The sequence below is a fragment of the Diceros bicornis genome, chromosome 24 (genome assembly GCF_020826845.1).
Source record: "Diceros bicornis minor isolate mBicDic1 chromosome 24, mDicBic1.mat.cur, whole genome shotgun sequence".
NCBI lineage: Eukaryota > Metazoa > Chordata > Mammalia > Perissodactyla > Rhinocerotidae > Diceros > Diceros bicornis.
The window spans coordinates 19792244-19809650 of NC_080763.1; the positions used below are offsets into that span (position 1 = coordinate 19792244).

The 17407-nt window shown below is 37.6% G+C and overlaps 1 protein-coding gene across 13 annotated transcripts in view; it reads left to right on the forward strand.

Annotated features, from left to right (window-relative positions):
• SIPA1L1 (signal induced proliferation associated 1 like 1) overlaps positions 1-17407 on the forward strand; it is a 357896-nt gene that overhangs the window by 61469 nt on the left and 279020 nt on the right. For 9 of the 13 annotated variants that reach the window (XM_058567248.1, XM_058567256.1, XM_058567261.1 and 6 more), the window contains one exon: positions 16411-16475. The exons of the other annotated variants lie outside the window; for them this stretch is intronic. The gene's annotated coding sequence lies outside the window, so the exon portion shown is untranslated. The remainder of the gene's footprint in view (positions 1-16410; positions 16476-17407) is intronic. 13 annotated transcript variants of the gene reach the window in all.

Consider the following 17407-nt stretch of genomic DNA (forward strand, 5'->3'; position numbering starts at 1 on the left):
GGAGATACGCTGGTTACCAAGCCCTCTCTACCTTCATGAAGCTTATACCCAGTTATCAAAACACTCATTAGGCAGTGAGTATGGGGTGAGAGAGTGTCTGGATTTCTTAGCCCAGTGCCAGACTTGTAGGAGGCCCTCAACCAGTATTAGTTTCTTTTGCCCTTCTCCTTTTTACCTCATTTTTATGCCCCTGGCCAACTATTGTCCCTTGTTTGTTCATTTATGGTTGTACTTTGACTTGTTGACTTGGGTTTGTGTGTTTTTCTCAGAGATGTCTGTTAATCTTTAGAAATCAGCATGTTCCTCAAAGAGATTTGGTCTAAGTGGTCAGTTACTCTGGTTTTGAACATTAAGAAGGCGGTATGGGGTACAAACTTTCAGTTTTAAGATGAATAAAGTCTGAGGATATAATGTATAACATGGTGACTATAGTTGATAACACTGCATTGTATAATTGAAGTTTGCTAAGAGTAGAACTTAAAAAACATTCTACTCTCAAAAAAAAAGATAAATATGTGAAGTGGTGGATGTGTTAATTAACTCAGTGGAAGGAATCTTTTCACAATGCATGCGTATATCAAATCATGTACACTTTAAATATCTTAAAATTTTATGTTGTTTACCTCAAAGCTGGGGAAAAAAAGAAGGCGGTATGATAATAATGGTGTAATTTTTTGCTAAAATCTTATCTTTTTAGCTTTTGTATTAGGCATTAACCCTAATTACATTGTATATGTATATTTTTGTATTATTTTGAGTAGCATTGTTAATAATTTACTGTATATTATGTTATATGTCATTTTAAAAGATTTACTATATTTTAAAATATGATGTAATGAGAATATTAAAACTCATTAACCAGAGCATGAAACTTAGATTCTATTATGAAATTCATTGAACAAGTGTTATTTCTCATGGAGTATCTTGAGTTCTATTTTTGGAATGTTTCTTCTATAGGATGTCATACATTTTTTGATAAATTTAAACTATTTACTGACAGATTTTTGAGGTAAACTAAATTGACAGATTTCAAAATGCCCATTTAGAGCTGAGCCTGTTTCTTGGACAAGTCTTTGTGTGGCTAATGGATGATTTCAGACTGTGTTGAAGATAAATATTAACCTCAAAGATCATTTAAATGTAACCTTGATAAAAATATTATTTTTGAGAATAGTGTAGTTATTCATTTTATGGTGGTGCAGTTTCTCACTTGACAACAGCACCACCATCCTCTCCAGTTCCTCAAGATAGAGATTTTAGTTGACTTTGGTTCCATTCTTCTCAGTCACCACATCCAATTGTTTTCTAAGTGTTGTCAGTTTTATGTCTAAGTCTCTCGTAAATTCATTTTTCTCTATTTCTACTCTCCTAGGTAAGGCCCCAGTCATCTCTCACCTAGAAAATTGTAACAACCTTGTTACTAGCATTTCTTTATTCAGTGCCTTTCCTCTTTCAGGCTTTCTTCCACATTACTGTTGGAGGTTTTTGGAGGGAAAATAAAAAATATATATATATGTGTGTGTGTTTGCACACATACCTACACACACATTTGGTTCTGATTGTGACAATCCCTGATAAACCTTTGGTAGTTTCTCATTGCCTGTAGGGTAATCTAAGCTCCTTAGCAGGTTGTTTAAAAACTTGGTGGAATGGTTCCAGCCTTCCACCCCCAACCCCTCAGTCTTTCTCCTCATCCTTCCAGTTGGTTCCAGCCAGTGAACTACTTTGTTTGCAATTTGGGTGTTAGTGGTGCTTTGTTGGCATTATTTGCCAAGTATGGTATTCAGACTTTCTTTTGTCCAGGTAGCCTTTTAAATGTAAAAGCCACTCTTTCATCTTGTTTGAACATCTCCTGTAAGTACATGATGAGGTTCTACCATCTAAGGTGGCAAAGTTTGCTTTCTGCTTTACAAGGTGTGAAAAATTCCTACATAGAATATTTTTTTTTTTTCTTGAAAGCCTTATGGCCTAAGTGGAATTAAATAACTAAAACTTAATGGCAGTTTTTTAGACTAATTTGTTGAAGGTTATTATTTTCCAATTTAGGCACTATTTGAAAGTTCTGAACAATTTTTGTGCATAAAATTAAGTTTTCAATTCGTCATTAGAATTGTAGCATTTTCTTTTGCAATAATATATACTCATTTATTTGTAACTATGTGAAGTGATGGATGCTAACTAAACTTATTGTGGTAAGCATTTTGTGATATGTACATATATCAAATCATGTTGTACACCTTAAACTAATACCATGTTATATGTCAATTATATTTCAATAAAACTTGGTGGGAAAAGACCACACACACACTCACTCTGCTACCCTACCCCTCCCTATACAATGAATATGATCACAAAGCTTCATAAGGCATTAGCACCACTGTAGGTTAAAAAAAAACAAAACTTGTTCATACTTCAGCCACCTGATAGAATTGCAAGTCGTTCAAGTTTCGTCTGAATGCTTCTCTGTATTTGAAAGTGAATATTCACACTATGACAGTAACTCCAAATGATGTGCCATGTGCTGATAACTGACACTGTTAGGATGATAAGATTCAGTGGTCATCTTTGTAATCACGTGATAATTAATGGCTTTATGAAGTGATAATTAATGGCTTTGTGAAGGACGAGGCTAAAGCTAGGTGACAGACATTGAATGCGTAGTAAGGCCAATTTATCTTTTGTGGCTCTCAGGGAAAATTTCCATGCAATCTTTAGAGTTTAGGTGTTTCTTTGTATGTTTGATATTTAAAATGTTTTCCATGGTTTATACTCTTTGTTTACTCAAACACCATGTGCACAGCAGCCTTTTCTGTCTTGATGCTCTATTTCCTCCCCTGGATTGCCTTTCCTTTGTCTCTTCCTTGCCGTTGGAAACTTCCTCATTGTTCTTCCTTGATCGCATTGAGTTGATCTTCTGAGGTTCCTGTGCTTTGCCATCCTTGAAGTTGTACCTAGCAACTCTTTGGTTTGTATGATTGTTGTTTTCACATATCCTTCCCTGTGAATCAGGCTGTAAACTTTTGGAAAGGAAAGTCTGTGCCATTGTGATCTTTGGAGCTCTGGAGCTTTTTGCTGAGTCTTATACCCGGTAAGTGTTTAAGAATTGTTTGAATTAAAGTAAATACTTGTTCTTAAATACAGCAAATAAGTGCACCTCAATTAAGATATCACTTGTGTGGCTGGTGAGGGTACAGATGGGTCTCAGTTTTAATTGAGGCTGTGGTAAGCATTAACACTTGTTTTTGAGAATAAGGAAACACATAGCTGAAATTTCCATTGTCGTTTAGGTCTAACCACTCTGATGCTCATAACACGTTCCTTGATGCGTATTCAGGTCCTGCTTCAGCTGTGAACTTCTGCTTTTCTGTTCGTTTCATTATTAAGTGAGTGTTTCTTAAATTCTAGTGAAGGGAAGAGGGAGCAGTTGATTATCTAGTTGCGTTATCCACCGCATCTGTTTCCTGTATATGACAGCAATTTCCTTTGCCCATGGAATCAAAAGCACCCTATAAATGTGGATTCTGGTTCTTTTAGTGAGAAGAAAGTTTAAGAACTCACTTTCTAAAGATCCGTTTACTTTTCCTGGTCACAAGCTCACCCTTAATTTGTCCTCTTGTCATGTTAATACCAAAAGTGACTTTTCTGGTGTGAAGAGTAGGTGGCAGACTTTGTCAGGTATCTTGAGAGCTGGGCTTTCCTGTGGGGGATCAGGACTGTCTGTTCTGGAAGTCTGCCATTTCGAGAGGTAAACCTATTTATTTTCATTTTAGAAATGAATTCAAGGCACACACATAGAATGTCTCAGGTGACTTACAATATTTTGGCATCATGACATAAAGAATTTTTAATTTTTTTTCGTTATCATATGTCAGTTTTTCTGAATTCATGCTTTGCCAAGGAGCAAACTAAATATTAGGGAATGTTTGGTATTCATGTTAACAGTGGCCTCCTTGGGTTGTCACAGGTTGGGCTAGCGGGATGTTGAGATGGTCTGTGTGTGTTTTAATCAATACAAGCATACTAAGAGCAATGACTGTTGTAATGACTTACACATATTAAACATTATTAATATTTTTAATTTAAAAACATTTCAAATAGACTGGAAAGGATAGAGAATTATACAGTACCTTCCAGCTTCATCAAATCTTAACATTTGCCATATTGGTTTTAGATCATAAAACATTTTGGGAAAAGTTGAAGCTCTCCTTTTCTCCCTCCTGATCCCATAGTGCTTTTCTTCAGTTGGAATACGTATTATTTGTTGACTTCAGAAAAAATACTATATTTTTGTCAGATTACACAGTGAGTAGTTGAGTGGTGGTTTCCTTTAGGGAAACGAAGTTTATGCATCTCCCATTTTCAGGTTATGGTTATAGTGCTTCTGAAGAGGTCTTGTGAACATATGTAGGGTCACTTGAACAAGATGAGAAGAGTATATAGTTTGAAAAGTAAATTTGGTTGGATGTAGGCATTCACATTCTAATTAGTTGTTTAGCTTAAACGTTTCAGAGCCACTAAGTAGTTTCTTCAAATTAATTACCATTAATTTGCTTGAATACCTGGACAATCACTAAAACTGACTTTTTTCCATGAAGGTTTTGTACTGTAGTTTCCAAGGGTATTTTTCTCGAGTTGCATTGACTTGGTTGGTTTTGCTAATTTTCCTCTAAGCATTTCTTCTAAGCTATGGAATTCTGAATACTTCTCTCTTTTGCTTGCTTATTTTCTTTTTATGGATAAGTATAATACAAAAACCAAAAGGTTATTTATTTTTCCTTAGTCCTGCCAAGGTCTATGTGATTTAATTCTATGGCATATTTTTCATTGTTGTTCACGTTTGTTCAACTCTGAAGATATGTTAAACTTGCATCATGTTTTATAATTACGTTTTAATTTTGATAGGTTCTAGGAACAAAGGGAAAAATATCTGAACTAAAATGGGGAGTTTTTTTGTGTGCTTTACCTTTTTTGTAAGTTATATATCATAATTAAGGAAAAACTAGAAAAACAGAAATTAAAAAAATTCACCAGTGATTCATCATTCATAAATATCATAATTTTTTTGGCCATGTATTTTACCAATTTTTTCTTAAAAAATTTATAAGATACATATTTTAACAGGTTACAGTTTATAATGTGCATTTTCATGTAATATTGTGAACAGTAAACTAGTTTTTATAAATAATTCCTAAATTATAGTTATTCTAAATATTGTAACATGGAGGCTGCATAATACAGTAGTGGAAACACAGGCTTTGTATCATGCAGACTTGGGTTTGGATTCCTCCTTGACCTGTTATTAAGTTAGCTGTGTGACCTTGGCCAAGTTACTTAATCTTGGGTAAGATTTAAAACTTCACTGACTCCTGCTTGTACTCCTTTGTAAGATGGGAATAATAATGCCCATCTCCTTGGATTGTTATACTGGCTACATGAGATAGAGAATATAATGTGCCTGGCCTATTGCAGGCACTCACATAGTAACTATCATTATTATTTAATAAAGGAAATCATTTAATTGAAAGACAGGTTTTGGCATTGGCTATTTAAATTAATATGGAAGTAGAAGCTTCTAGATGTCCTAGATTTTATTTGTACTTCCTTTCATGAAAGTATCTGTGGTCAGTGAGGGCTATATGAATAGTTCGATAACTGCTGCTGCCCCTTTTCCCAAATTTGGAATAGGTAGCCATCTTTAAAATAACGTGTAAGGAGGCATATTTTGAGAAACCTTCACGTGTAATGAAAAGCTACTGAATATAATTGTTTTTTTTTTTAAAGATTTTATTTATTTATTTATTCCCGCCCCCCAAAGCCCCAGTGGATAGTTGTATGTCATAGCTGCACGTCCTTCTAGTTGCTGTATGTGGGACGCGGCCTCAGCATGGCCGGAGAAGCAGTGTGTTGGTGCGCTCCCGGGATCCAAACCCGGGCCGCCAGCAGCGGAGTACGAGCACTTAACCACTAAGCCACGGGGCCGGCTCATACTGAATATAATTGTGTGTATATATATATTGAAATATATTCCTCTATTAATGTCGCTCATATGTATGTTGTGGATCATCTGCCTCCATCTCTCTTAACTTGGATATCTTTCTTAGCTCTAAAGAGCGTTACCATATGCTTCTCTCCCTCATTTTCATATTTTCTTCTTAATTTTAATTTTTAGAAGCACCAATTCATGTTATTCCACCTTTTTACTAGCACAGTGTACCAGCTATTAGTTATTTATATATATGTATATTGAATTTTGAAAAATGTTATATAAAAGGAACCTTCATCATACTGTTCTCATATTCCACTTTATTTCCTTTTTTAATGAATGTTGCGTAGACTCTCATTTTTATCCGTTTATACTTTGTCATTTTATATCATAGAAGCAATACCCTTTTTAATTAATTTCTGAGCAGTTTTCTTGTGAGGTCGTAGAAGACGAGTTTATCGGTGAGCTCACGCCAGCCACGTGGCTTGTCTGAGTTAGCTGTCCCTGTTTGTAGTCAAGCTGCCAGTCCTCTGCTGACACCTCACTATGGTCACTGTGCTTCTTCCTGTTGGCCACCTTGTGTGTAGATTCTGAAGCTGCTCTTTTTAATCTGAGTTGAAGCTTACTTTTCCTTCACTACACACACATACACATGCACACACCCGCGCACACACACGCCACCTTGCAGTGAAGAGACTGCGTTTGGTTTCAGATGAAGTCAGTAAAAGGAGACAAAATTATAAATTTATAACTTTTGCCAGAAGGCTGAAAATTCCTGTTGTGGAGATTGGCATTCAGGGGTATAAACACAATCTAAAATTTTTCTAAATTGTCATTTGAATGGCTTGCTTAAAAATAGCTTGCGTAACCAAAAAACATTTCTTTTTAAAAGGTTCAGTACATGGTTGTGTATCCTGGTTGTTAGTTTTGGTTCTTTATGTGAGCCGCCACCACAGTATGACAACTGACAGATGAGTGGTGTGGTTCCATGACGAGGAAACGAACCTGGGCTGTGGTGGTGAGAGCACCGAATCTTAACCACTAGACCACCAGGGCTGGCTCCAAAAAGCATTCTTTTAATATTCTGGGATATTAAAAGATAAGATTTCTACCCTCAGGGAAGACTGTCAGTAAATAAATAAGCAGATAGATAAGGTAATTATTGTGCCTACAATAATAATGATTGGCAGAGAGTAAGTACTCCACAAACGTTTATTGAATGAATGAGGGAACAAAGTGATAAAAAAAAGAAATACTGAGTGTGACATCTTAGATAGATTGACAAGGGAAGGTCTTTCTGAGGAAGTGACATCTAAGCCAGGGAAAGAGTATTTCAGACAAAAAGGATCAGCACAGGCAAAGGCCGTGAGGCAGAAAAGAGCTTGGCTTGTTGAGGACACCAAAGATGGCCAGCGGAGCTGGAGCATAGTAAGCTGGGGAGACAGGGATTCTGCATGAAATTGAAGGGAAAGGGACCAATTATGTAGGGCCTTGTAGATCATGATAAGAAATTTGGCTTTTATTCTAATGTTGGGATACAATTTTCCATTTGTCTTTTATTTTTGCGCAGATTACCTTTGTTCTAGACTGTTTTCAAGGATAATCTGTAAAGTCAACAGCCTTGGAAGATAAAGAGAGTGTCTCCCTCCAGAGCAAAGATCAGGCACACTTAGTGTCTAGTTTAATAAAGACAGTGTCAATAACAACAATAAACAAACACATAGAGACGGAGATTGGATTGGTGGTTACCAGAGGGGAAGTGGGGAGGGAGGAGGGCAAAAGGGATAATTCAGCACATGTGTGTGGTAATGGGTTGTAATTAGTATTTGGGTGGTGAACATGATGTAATCTATGCAGAAATAGAAGTATAATGATGTACACCTGAAATTTATACAATGTTATAAACCAATGTTACTGCAATAAACAAAAAATTAAAAAAAAAAAAAGAAACAATGTACACCTCATCTGCTCCCTCTTTTATTTGAGCAATAAGATTCAAATTCATGAAATTCCTAAGCTTAAAAAAACCACAAAAGTTCACAGGGAAATTTTTGGAAGTGATGGATATGTTTAGTACCTTGCTTGTGGTGATGCTATTATGGGTTTATGCTTCTGTCCAAACTAATCAATATGTATATAGTAAATATATTCATTTTTTGTCTATTACTCATACCTCAGTAGAGCTAAAAAATTAAAATAAATTCCTGAGTTTACTTTTTGAGGATGTATAAAAATCAAAATTTCTAATAAAATTCAGATTGTTAATTTCTGAAAAAAATAAAAATAAAAAAATAAAGACAGTGTCTCCTTCTAGGGTGGAGGTCAGACAGGCTTACTGCCCATTATAAAAGATTTGGGTTCGTTAAGCTCAGGGTTACTCTCCTGTAACACAACAAGTGCTGTGCAGGTGTCATCTGGTCCTCTTTGTGTCACCTGATGAGAATTGGGACTTAAGGGACTGGTGCCCCAAAATGCTGCTACTCTGGCTACTGCTACTGCTGAGTAATGAAGTCCTTTGTCTCTGACCCAGGAGTCTCATGTCTTCTGCCAGCATCCTTTTAAAAAGTCCTTCTGGCAGCTCTGTGGAAAATGATCATGGGTAGAAAGAAGGTTAATCAGGAATCTGGGGCAGTTGTCTAGTTGAGAGATAATAGTGGCTTGGACCAATGTGCTGACAGTGGAGATGGAGAGGAGTGGAGGATTCAAGGTGGTCTTCAGGAGGTGGAATTTATAGGTCTCGACAGAATGGATATGGGTATGAAAGAAAAGAATGGAGAATGAATCCTGGGTTTTTGGCTCGAGCAAATGGGTAGTTAGAGGCAATTTTAACTGAGATGGTCAAGCCTCAAGATGAAGATAACAAGCCTGTACAAGGACTTATTTCTCTTGGGATCACCACTTGAGCCTTTTTCCAGCCACTTTATTGGCTTGACTCTATCTCTGTAGAACTTTTATGCTTGGAATTGCAGGGAAAGGAAGAATAAGAAATAGTTTGTACAACTTGGGATCAGAGAACCATTGGTATGTACTCTTCTGGGAAGAACATTTTTCTTGTCTCTTCATGAGTTATCAAATCCATTAAAGTGAAGAAATACATGTCTTGCAGTCCCTTGATAAGTGGGTTGTCTCAATAACAGTAAATTAGATTAGCTTGGGAGGATTTAGTTTTCAAATAGCCATATTGATTTTTACCTAAACTTTATTATCTGGGAGTTTAAAATGAAACTCGTTAATATATTTCAGAGTTTTCCCTTTTTTGACATTAAAGTAATACATTTCTTTCGTATTTTTTAGATTTTAGATTTCTTTCAAAGCTGTGCAATTCTCTCTTAATTCTAAAGGATAATTACTGCTTGTCCTGTGATCACATAAGCTTAATACAGTAAGATGAAAGAAACAAATATCTATGGATTAATTTATTCAGTTTGTCATCTTCATTCAGAAATTCCTCAGGATAACTTGTCTTTTCAATGCCAGATGCTTATTTCAACAGCACCTGATTGCTTTTCGTAAAGAAAGTAACTAAAAAGCTGGAAAAAAAAAAAAACACAAAAACCCCTGGCCCTGCAGAGTTCTGTTACATACCTTCCCTTTTTATCTAGTGAGATTTATTTATTTTTTTGTGTGTGCTTCTCATGTGCTTATTATATTTACAGGATGATTTTACATTTCTTAACCTTTATGTTTTGTGGATGGTTTTAGGCCACAACATGAAGTTTGCATGAGTTTTGAATTATTTTTGTACCATCTCATGCATATCCTTTTATTTCTTTTGTTCTGTAGCGTTTTTTTTGGTCTGTGGCCTAGGTCTGGATTTTTCTTCTTTGGAAAAAAAGGGTTGACAGGAGAGGGAAGACAGAGCTTAGAAAAATTTTTTGGGTGTGGGGGGGCGGGTGGTGGAGGCTAGGCTTAAAATTATTTCTGATTCATTTTATACTCCACCCCCTGAAAATCAACAATGGAAAAACTTATTCCATTTTAAAGATAGAAAGCGTGAACTAAGGTCACAAAATCGTTAGTGCTTATCATTAGACTTTTCCAGGTGGTATGAGTTGTTATTAGTGACTTTAATAGACTCGAGATGTTTCTGCCAGAAATGCGGTTAGAATGAATGCAGTTATTTCTGACTTTTTGAGAAGATAAATACCCTATCTTTTTGCTTTTCTTTTCTACTTATGGAGATCCATCTTTCTGGGTTTTAGCAGTTTTAAAACACCTCCAGGTAGTAGAGTGGTATTTAAGCTTCCCAGGATGTCCAGTCTTTCCTTCAGAGAGGTATTGTTGTTCTGCCTTAGTATCCTATCATATAAATTCTTTAAAAGGGCTCAACATTTGTCACTGATTTCTTGTTTCATGCTGTGTGCTAAGTGTTTTATGGTTTCACCATATTTAGGCTATGTTTGGAATTTCATGAATGGGTTGCTGGTCTTCTCTCCTTTGTCCTCTGATTTCAAAACAAAACAACAATTAGTAATGAGTTTTATGAGATTTTTGTCTCTGAGAGGAGATTTTATTTAGTGACTGAATTGAACGAGAATTTGTAGGCTATGGAATGTGTTGGAAACTTTCCCCAAAGGATTGTTCGTATTGCCCTTGCAGTTGAAAGTCCCAGATTTGTGCCTCTGCCCCTTTCTTGGCCTTCAGGAAGGTTTTTTCCTCCCCCTGGTTCTGGGCTTAGACTTGCCTATACCCTAAAAACCATTCTGGAACTGGTTTACAAGCAAGGAATCTTACCCTCAGATTGTTAACTCCATTTCTCCTGCCCGTCTTCCTTCTTCTCTGCTTGAGGACTAGTGGAGGGCGCAGGAGAAAGAGGATTGGAGTCAGACAGACCTGGGTTTGCATCTGAGCTCTTGTTTATTAGTTGTGTGACCACAGGCAACATAAGCACCTTTTTAGGCCTCCAGTCTCAAATGTAAAATCGACACCCTCCTAATGACCTCCTCGTGGTTGGGCAAGGCACAATCATTTATGTCACGGGCCTTGTGCTCAGCATTTGCAGGTTCTCACTAAGAACTAGAACATGATCCGTACTTTGAAGCTGCTGTGTGTCCCTCTCTGATCCCATCCTCCTGCCTCCCTCTTGGAGGTGACCAGTATCCTGAATTTTATGTTCAACATTCCCTTGCTTTTTAAAATGATAGATCTGTAAGCAATATATTTTAGCTTTGCCTATATGGGCTCTGTGAAATGGTATCATATTATGTTTAGTCTCTACTAAGGGGGCATCACAGCAGGTGAGTGTAGAACTCTTGGCTCCCCACTCGGCCTTTGCTGGCGGGAATGGAGGTGGGGTTGCAGTTTTTTCTGTGGTGTTTGGCGGAAGTAGTGGTTTTTACCTAAAACATCTTTGTCTTCCTAGGCTTCCTCCTTATTGGTCCTTTAGAGAGGGCAGACTTTTCGGATACTGAACCGGAGGTAGGGATAGCATTATGTGACATGGGGGGTTGAATCCAATAAGTAACTAAATTGCTGTTAATGGGGACAAGATTTACTACTTCTATAGGGAAGGGAAAGCTGAAAACTAGAATGAACCCTGTGGTGTTGGGTTGGAATTCAGGGTATCTGTAGGAACTCATGGTTTTCAGTATATATAGATAGATACAGAAAGAAAAAAAGAAGTCTACATGTGTATATATATGTGCTTCTATTCACTTCGATGATGTGGGAACAGCGATAACCCAATTGCAATAAGCACACCCAGATCTTGGTTCCTAAATACCGTTTTTTCCCTCCAAAATGGTAGGAATTATCAGACTAGAAAATCACTTTTTGGCAACTGTCATAGAATAATTAATTTGGCCGAGAATTATCAATGGACACTAAATATATTGGGTGAAAGTTTGTTGAGAAATAGGATCTTTATATAGTCTTAAAGTGTCACCTCACAAAATACTTATTAATTACAAAGGGGAAAAGAGTAACTTTAGAGTGGGCAAATCTGGCAGATGCCACCTTAATCAAGTGATATAAGTTAACATTCCCAGTCAGGGGGAAAAAATTGAAATAGTGTACCACCTGATAGGATACAGTGAGAGGAACTCTTCTGTGGTATTCCTGCTGAGCATTCATAACTTGAATCTAATCATAAGGAAATATCAGACAAACTCAAATCAAGGAACATTCTACAGAACTGCCCTGGAATCTTCAAACTTGTCAAGGTCATGAAAGTGAAGGAAAGTGTGAGGAATTGTAGATTAAAGTAGACCAATGAGCTATGTAAACTAAGTGCAGCGTGAGATCCCGCTTGGATCCTTTGACTAAAATGGACATTATTGGGACAACTGGAGAAAGTCGAATCTGGTCTGTGGATTGGATGATGGTATATATCAGTGTTTGTTTCTGGATTTTGATGGTCATGGTTATTGTAGTTTTGTAGGAGAATGGCCTTATTTGCAGAAATTATATACTAAACAATGTAGCGGTGATAGGCCGTCACGTTGGCTGCTTACTCACAAGTGGTTCAGGGAAATAAAGTTATTTTACGAGTCTCGCAACTTTTTTTGTAGGTTGGTCTGAGATTCTTAGGCAAAATAAAACAAAACAACCCCCGCCTTCTGCTAGTTGATTTAGTAACTCAAAATCTTTAGCTTATCAAACAAATCATTTTCAGCCATGTGTTGCTTAATGATGGGAATGCATTCTGAGAAATGTGTTGTTAGGCAATTTTGTCGTTGTGCGAACATCATGGAGAGTACTTGTACAAACCTAGATGGTATAGTCTACTACTATAGCCTAGCCTACACCTAGGCTGTATGGTACTCATCTCATGGGACCACTGTCGTATATGTGGTCCTTTGTTGACAGAAATGTCATTATGTGGCACATGACTGTTCAAGGTTTAACAGGTTTGCTTTTCCGTGCTGTCTTTTGTCTTGCAGCTGCCCTACCAGTGTGGCTTCCTTTTATGCCTTGGTTGTCTTTTGGTATGCTGGTTTTTAAATATTTACCATCACCTCATTAATACTTTCGTTCCCTCCTCGTTATTTATTTCCATTTACTTATGTTTTGTCTTTGTGACAAACCGCTGCTTTCAGTGGAAAGTATGGTTTACAGAAGTGTGGCACTTTACTGTGTTGCAATTCAACGATAATAACTGTATTTAATCTTAACTTACTTTGTGTATGCTATTCTTTTCTCCCCAATTCACTGGTGAGCTGTTTAAACTCTTCTTTCTGTCTTTTTTCACCACACTGCATCTTCCTCAGTACTGAGCATGTTTCAATAGGCTTTTAGTAAAAAGTGTTGAACTGGTTGATTGCTATCTTAGAAATTGGAGTTTTCAGAAAGTATAAAGTAGGGTAAAGGAATTTAATAGAGTGGTGAATGTGATGCTGTACTAAGCCGTAATCTAGTCAGCTCATGTTTGTGTGTGCCAGTGGTTAGCCCCCAAAGGTGTAGGATTAAGCGTGTTAGGACCAAGCTGGTCTTACTCTAAAACTTGGATGGTTCGGAGAGGGGGGTTGGGTAGCTGTGGGGAGAAGGTTAATTGTCAGAGCAGCCTTCTCTCTCTGAGAGCAGTACATGTAAGCTGTCTGTTTGGTAGAACTGCCCTTTCCCCTTAGGACAGAAAATCAGGGGTTCGAGGCATCGAATTGACTCCTCGTGGCTTTCTTTCTCTGGTACAACTAAAATCCATCATGGGGCTCGATTTCCTTACTAAGGTTAGAGGACAAACTTCTCTTTAACAGTTATACTAATTTTCATATTTCTCAGAACGATCAAGAAAAAAAAGCTTTTAAAACCCTGGAGTGGTAGTTACATGGCACTTAGTGTACTCCCACACGCATAGGCTTTTCTTCAGCACTTTGTTATTTTTTTCTTGCTGCTTTTACAGTGTAGGTGGCCTTCTCCGGGTTGCTTTTGACAGGAAATTGAGCAACCTTTCTTTTTTGGAACGGAATACATTTTACTCCTGAGGGAAAAAAAACTGAAGTGTTTATGTTTTGAAATTTAATTATGAATTTTTATTTGAAGACTGATTTAAATCTAGAAAAATGGAAGTACGGGTTAAATTTTATATTGTACACTAATATTTCTGAACCTTCCTAGTAATTTTTGGGCCTTCCTTTCTTTCTACAACCAAAATTACTTTGCTTTGTAAAGCAAAAATTGCCTTGCTTTGTTCTCTTAGCCATTGATGGGTATTAAGAAGTCATCTTTGACCAGGTCATTATTTTTCTGGCTTTTGTCTAAGGCTACCTTCCAGTCGCCTTCTTTCTGCAGTAGAGGTGTGACAGGCTCAACATTGATTTAACGGGTGTCTTGAATCTGGAAGGTATGTTAGCCCTGCCTTTGGAAAAGCACATCATTTAGTAAAGCTTCTTTGTGCTTTGGCTAGTGCAGAGGTCCCCAAAGCATGGGAAGGGAGCTCCAGATTGGGGCCTTGCCTCTGCCACAGATTCTGCCTGCAATGCCAAGCCCTCTGGTGCTTTGGGATATGAATGCCAGGCGACCCGCTGCCCACCACCACACAGGTGCACACTGCCTGGAGTGATTGTGCTTGGGTTTGATTTGGGGAATGTCTTTATGGCACTGGGGTTTCAGAAGAAGTAATCAGTCTATAATTAGACTGTAAGCCCATATCAGGGAAATGTCCAGGGGGAATGGAGTAATTCTGATGGAATCTTTCTAAGTGTGTTCATAAATTATATCCTTTTGCTTGAGTTTAAAATGTGCATGTTTGCTCATATACCTAAGTGGATTACTAGCGCAAATCAGTTGTCAGGTATGTCTTATTTATGCAATAAGCTAGTTATAGCTCATTAATTAAGATTAACAAAACAAGGTATATATTTGGAATGTTATAGGTTTCTTTACCCATTTTGTAGGTGCAATCATGTAAAAACTGCAAGTTTTAGGGGCCAGCCCAGTGGCATAGTGGTTAAGTTTGCGTGCTCCACTTCAGCGGCCCGTGGTTCCTAGGTTTGGATCCTGGGCACGGACCTACGCACCGCTTATCAAGCCATGCTGTGGCGGTGTCCCATATAAAGTAGAGGAAGATGGGCATGGATGTTAGCTCAGGGCCAGTCTTCCTCAGCAAAAGGAGGAGGCCTGGCAACAGATGTTAGCTCAGGGCTAATCTTCCTCACCAAAAAAAAAAAAAAAAGTACTGCAAGTTTTATTATCTGGGATATCTGACTCTCAGAAAACCCTTCATAAGTTTCTTTTCCCCCTAGTTTTCTTCTGATGTTTACACCATTTGATTCTGGTAGGGTAGGAAAGGCCTGTTGCAGGGTCTTGCTGAGCTCTCTTCTGCTGTATTACATATGTTCATAGTGTGGGGACCTAGTAGGCTCATTAGTAAGTCTCATTTTGTATGCAGTAAAGTAAGTTTTGAAGTACCTTTATATTTGGCTGAATAAAAGATGGAAATCCTAATGTCTAGGGTGACAGGCTGGGAAGAGGAACTTCCCTTCTTTCCTCACCAGGAATTGGAAATATCTGTGAGAGAAGCTAAGCTCTGGTTCTTACTCTTCTTAGCTTCCATTTTATATGTTTGGGAACAGGATTTGGGAATTAACATAGTTTAAAATAGTTTTTCACCTCAGCAGACATTAAAAAATTAGTTTCTTGAAAGGTCTTATGGACATGTGCAGTCTGATTTGTTTTAACATTATTAGAAATATGTACATGTAATGCAAATTATTAATATTGGGCATAGATGTGTATTCTTGTAACTAATAATGACCTTAGCATTCACAAGAAATGTTTTATGACTGTGATAGGAGCTCATAACCTATCTGAAATGACCAATGCGGGAATTTCTAACTAATCAGAATGTTTGGTTGCTTTGGAACAGCAACCAATCTTTCCCAATCTTACTACTATTGACATTTTGGGCTGGATAATTCTTTGTAGTCGGGGGCTGTCCTGTGCCTTGTAGGATGTTTAGCAGCACCCCTGACTTCTGCCCATTAAATGCCAGTAGCATAATCCCTCCCCCCTATTGTGACGACCAAAAATATCTCCAGACATTGCAAGATGTCCCTGGGGTACAAAATTGCGCCCTGTTGAGAACCACTGGTTTGGAACAGTGGTTCCCACAGGCAGGTGATGGGCCGACTACGTCAACGTCACCTTGGTGGTGGGCCTCTTACGCATGCCGGTTCCGGGTTTCTCCCCAGACTTCCTGCACAGATTATATGGGGTGAGGCTCTGGATCAGTAATCCCTAGAGACTGAATAGCCAGGTTTTGCTGTGTAAGTTTGAGTGGCTGTTGGTTGGTTTAAGTTTAAACGTGTGAACTACACATAAAGAGATTACAAATCCAAGAGGAGTTTAGAGGTAAAGTATAACAATTCACAGTCACGATTTGATTGGTAGTAGTGATTTTTTCCCCCTTATTACTATGAGATACAGTTGTATGTTTTTCAAAATTCGAAAATAACCTTATTATACTAACGTTCATAATTATTTTAATCTAGGTTTTGAGAGAATTGCTCAAGTTGGACCTCAAGGAGGTTGACTGCTAACTGTGAAGTGGAATAAGGTGAGTTGGGGGATTAGTCACAAGTCATGTTGGGGGAAGGGAATGTCACTCAAACACTTGTTCTCAGAAGACCTGCTACTTACAGCAGAATTTTGATTTATTGGATGTGGATCCTATAATTCTTCCCTACTGGTTTTTCCTCTTGTTATTTTACCGCTGAGAGGCAGAAATGGAAATGGAGAAGAGGGGAAACTTGTGTGCAGTTTTTAGTCATTGATTTTTGAATTCAGCATTGTCATCTTTCTAGATAAAATAGTTCAGATATTTTTCTGGCTACTTAAATTAATAATAAGGTTTTTGTTACATACTTATGTTTCTATTCCATAGTAAATGCGTTTCAAAAAATCTTTGTGTTTTCTTAAATTTGATGGGAGTTTATACCTTGACCCATGTTCTAAATAAGAATCATGTTAACTCTGATGCTTTAGTGCATAATTTGGGATACCAAGCTTATTTGAAAAAATTGAGACATGGTTGGATGATCTACTGTTTGACAGTTACCTTGTATGTATTACCGTTGATCTTGGAGTGATTGCCCTTGGTTACTCCTAGGTAGAAACCCAGGTCTATCTTAGGCCTGTTCTAATGTTTCTGTGGACATTTCTCAGATACTTTAATCAGTGTAAAAGGGTATATTCTCTTATTGAGAAAAATAACAGCTTAATTCAGATTGAGAGAAACATTTCCACAGGCTGAAAATGCTGTAAAATGTTAAGCTCTTAAATTCAGATAAAACAATTGTTTTGGGGTTGTGTAATTTTCTTTAGGTTTGTTACTTTGTACTTAACCTTCATCTCAGCCAGATGCTGAAACAAAGACCTTGGGATTTTTCTTATCTGCTGCTTTGTCAGGAGCAGAAGCAAATTGCTTAAGGAGTCAGCTCTTCTGGAGCTGCTGCCTCCTAGCAAGGACGGTCAAGGTTATCTGAGCAT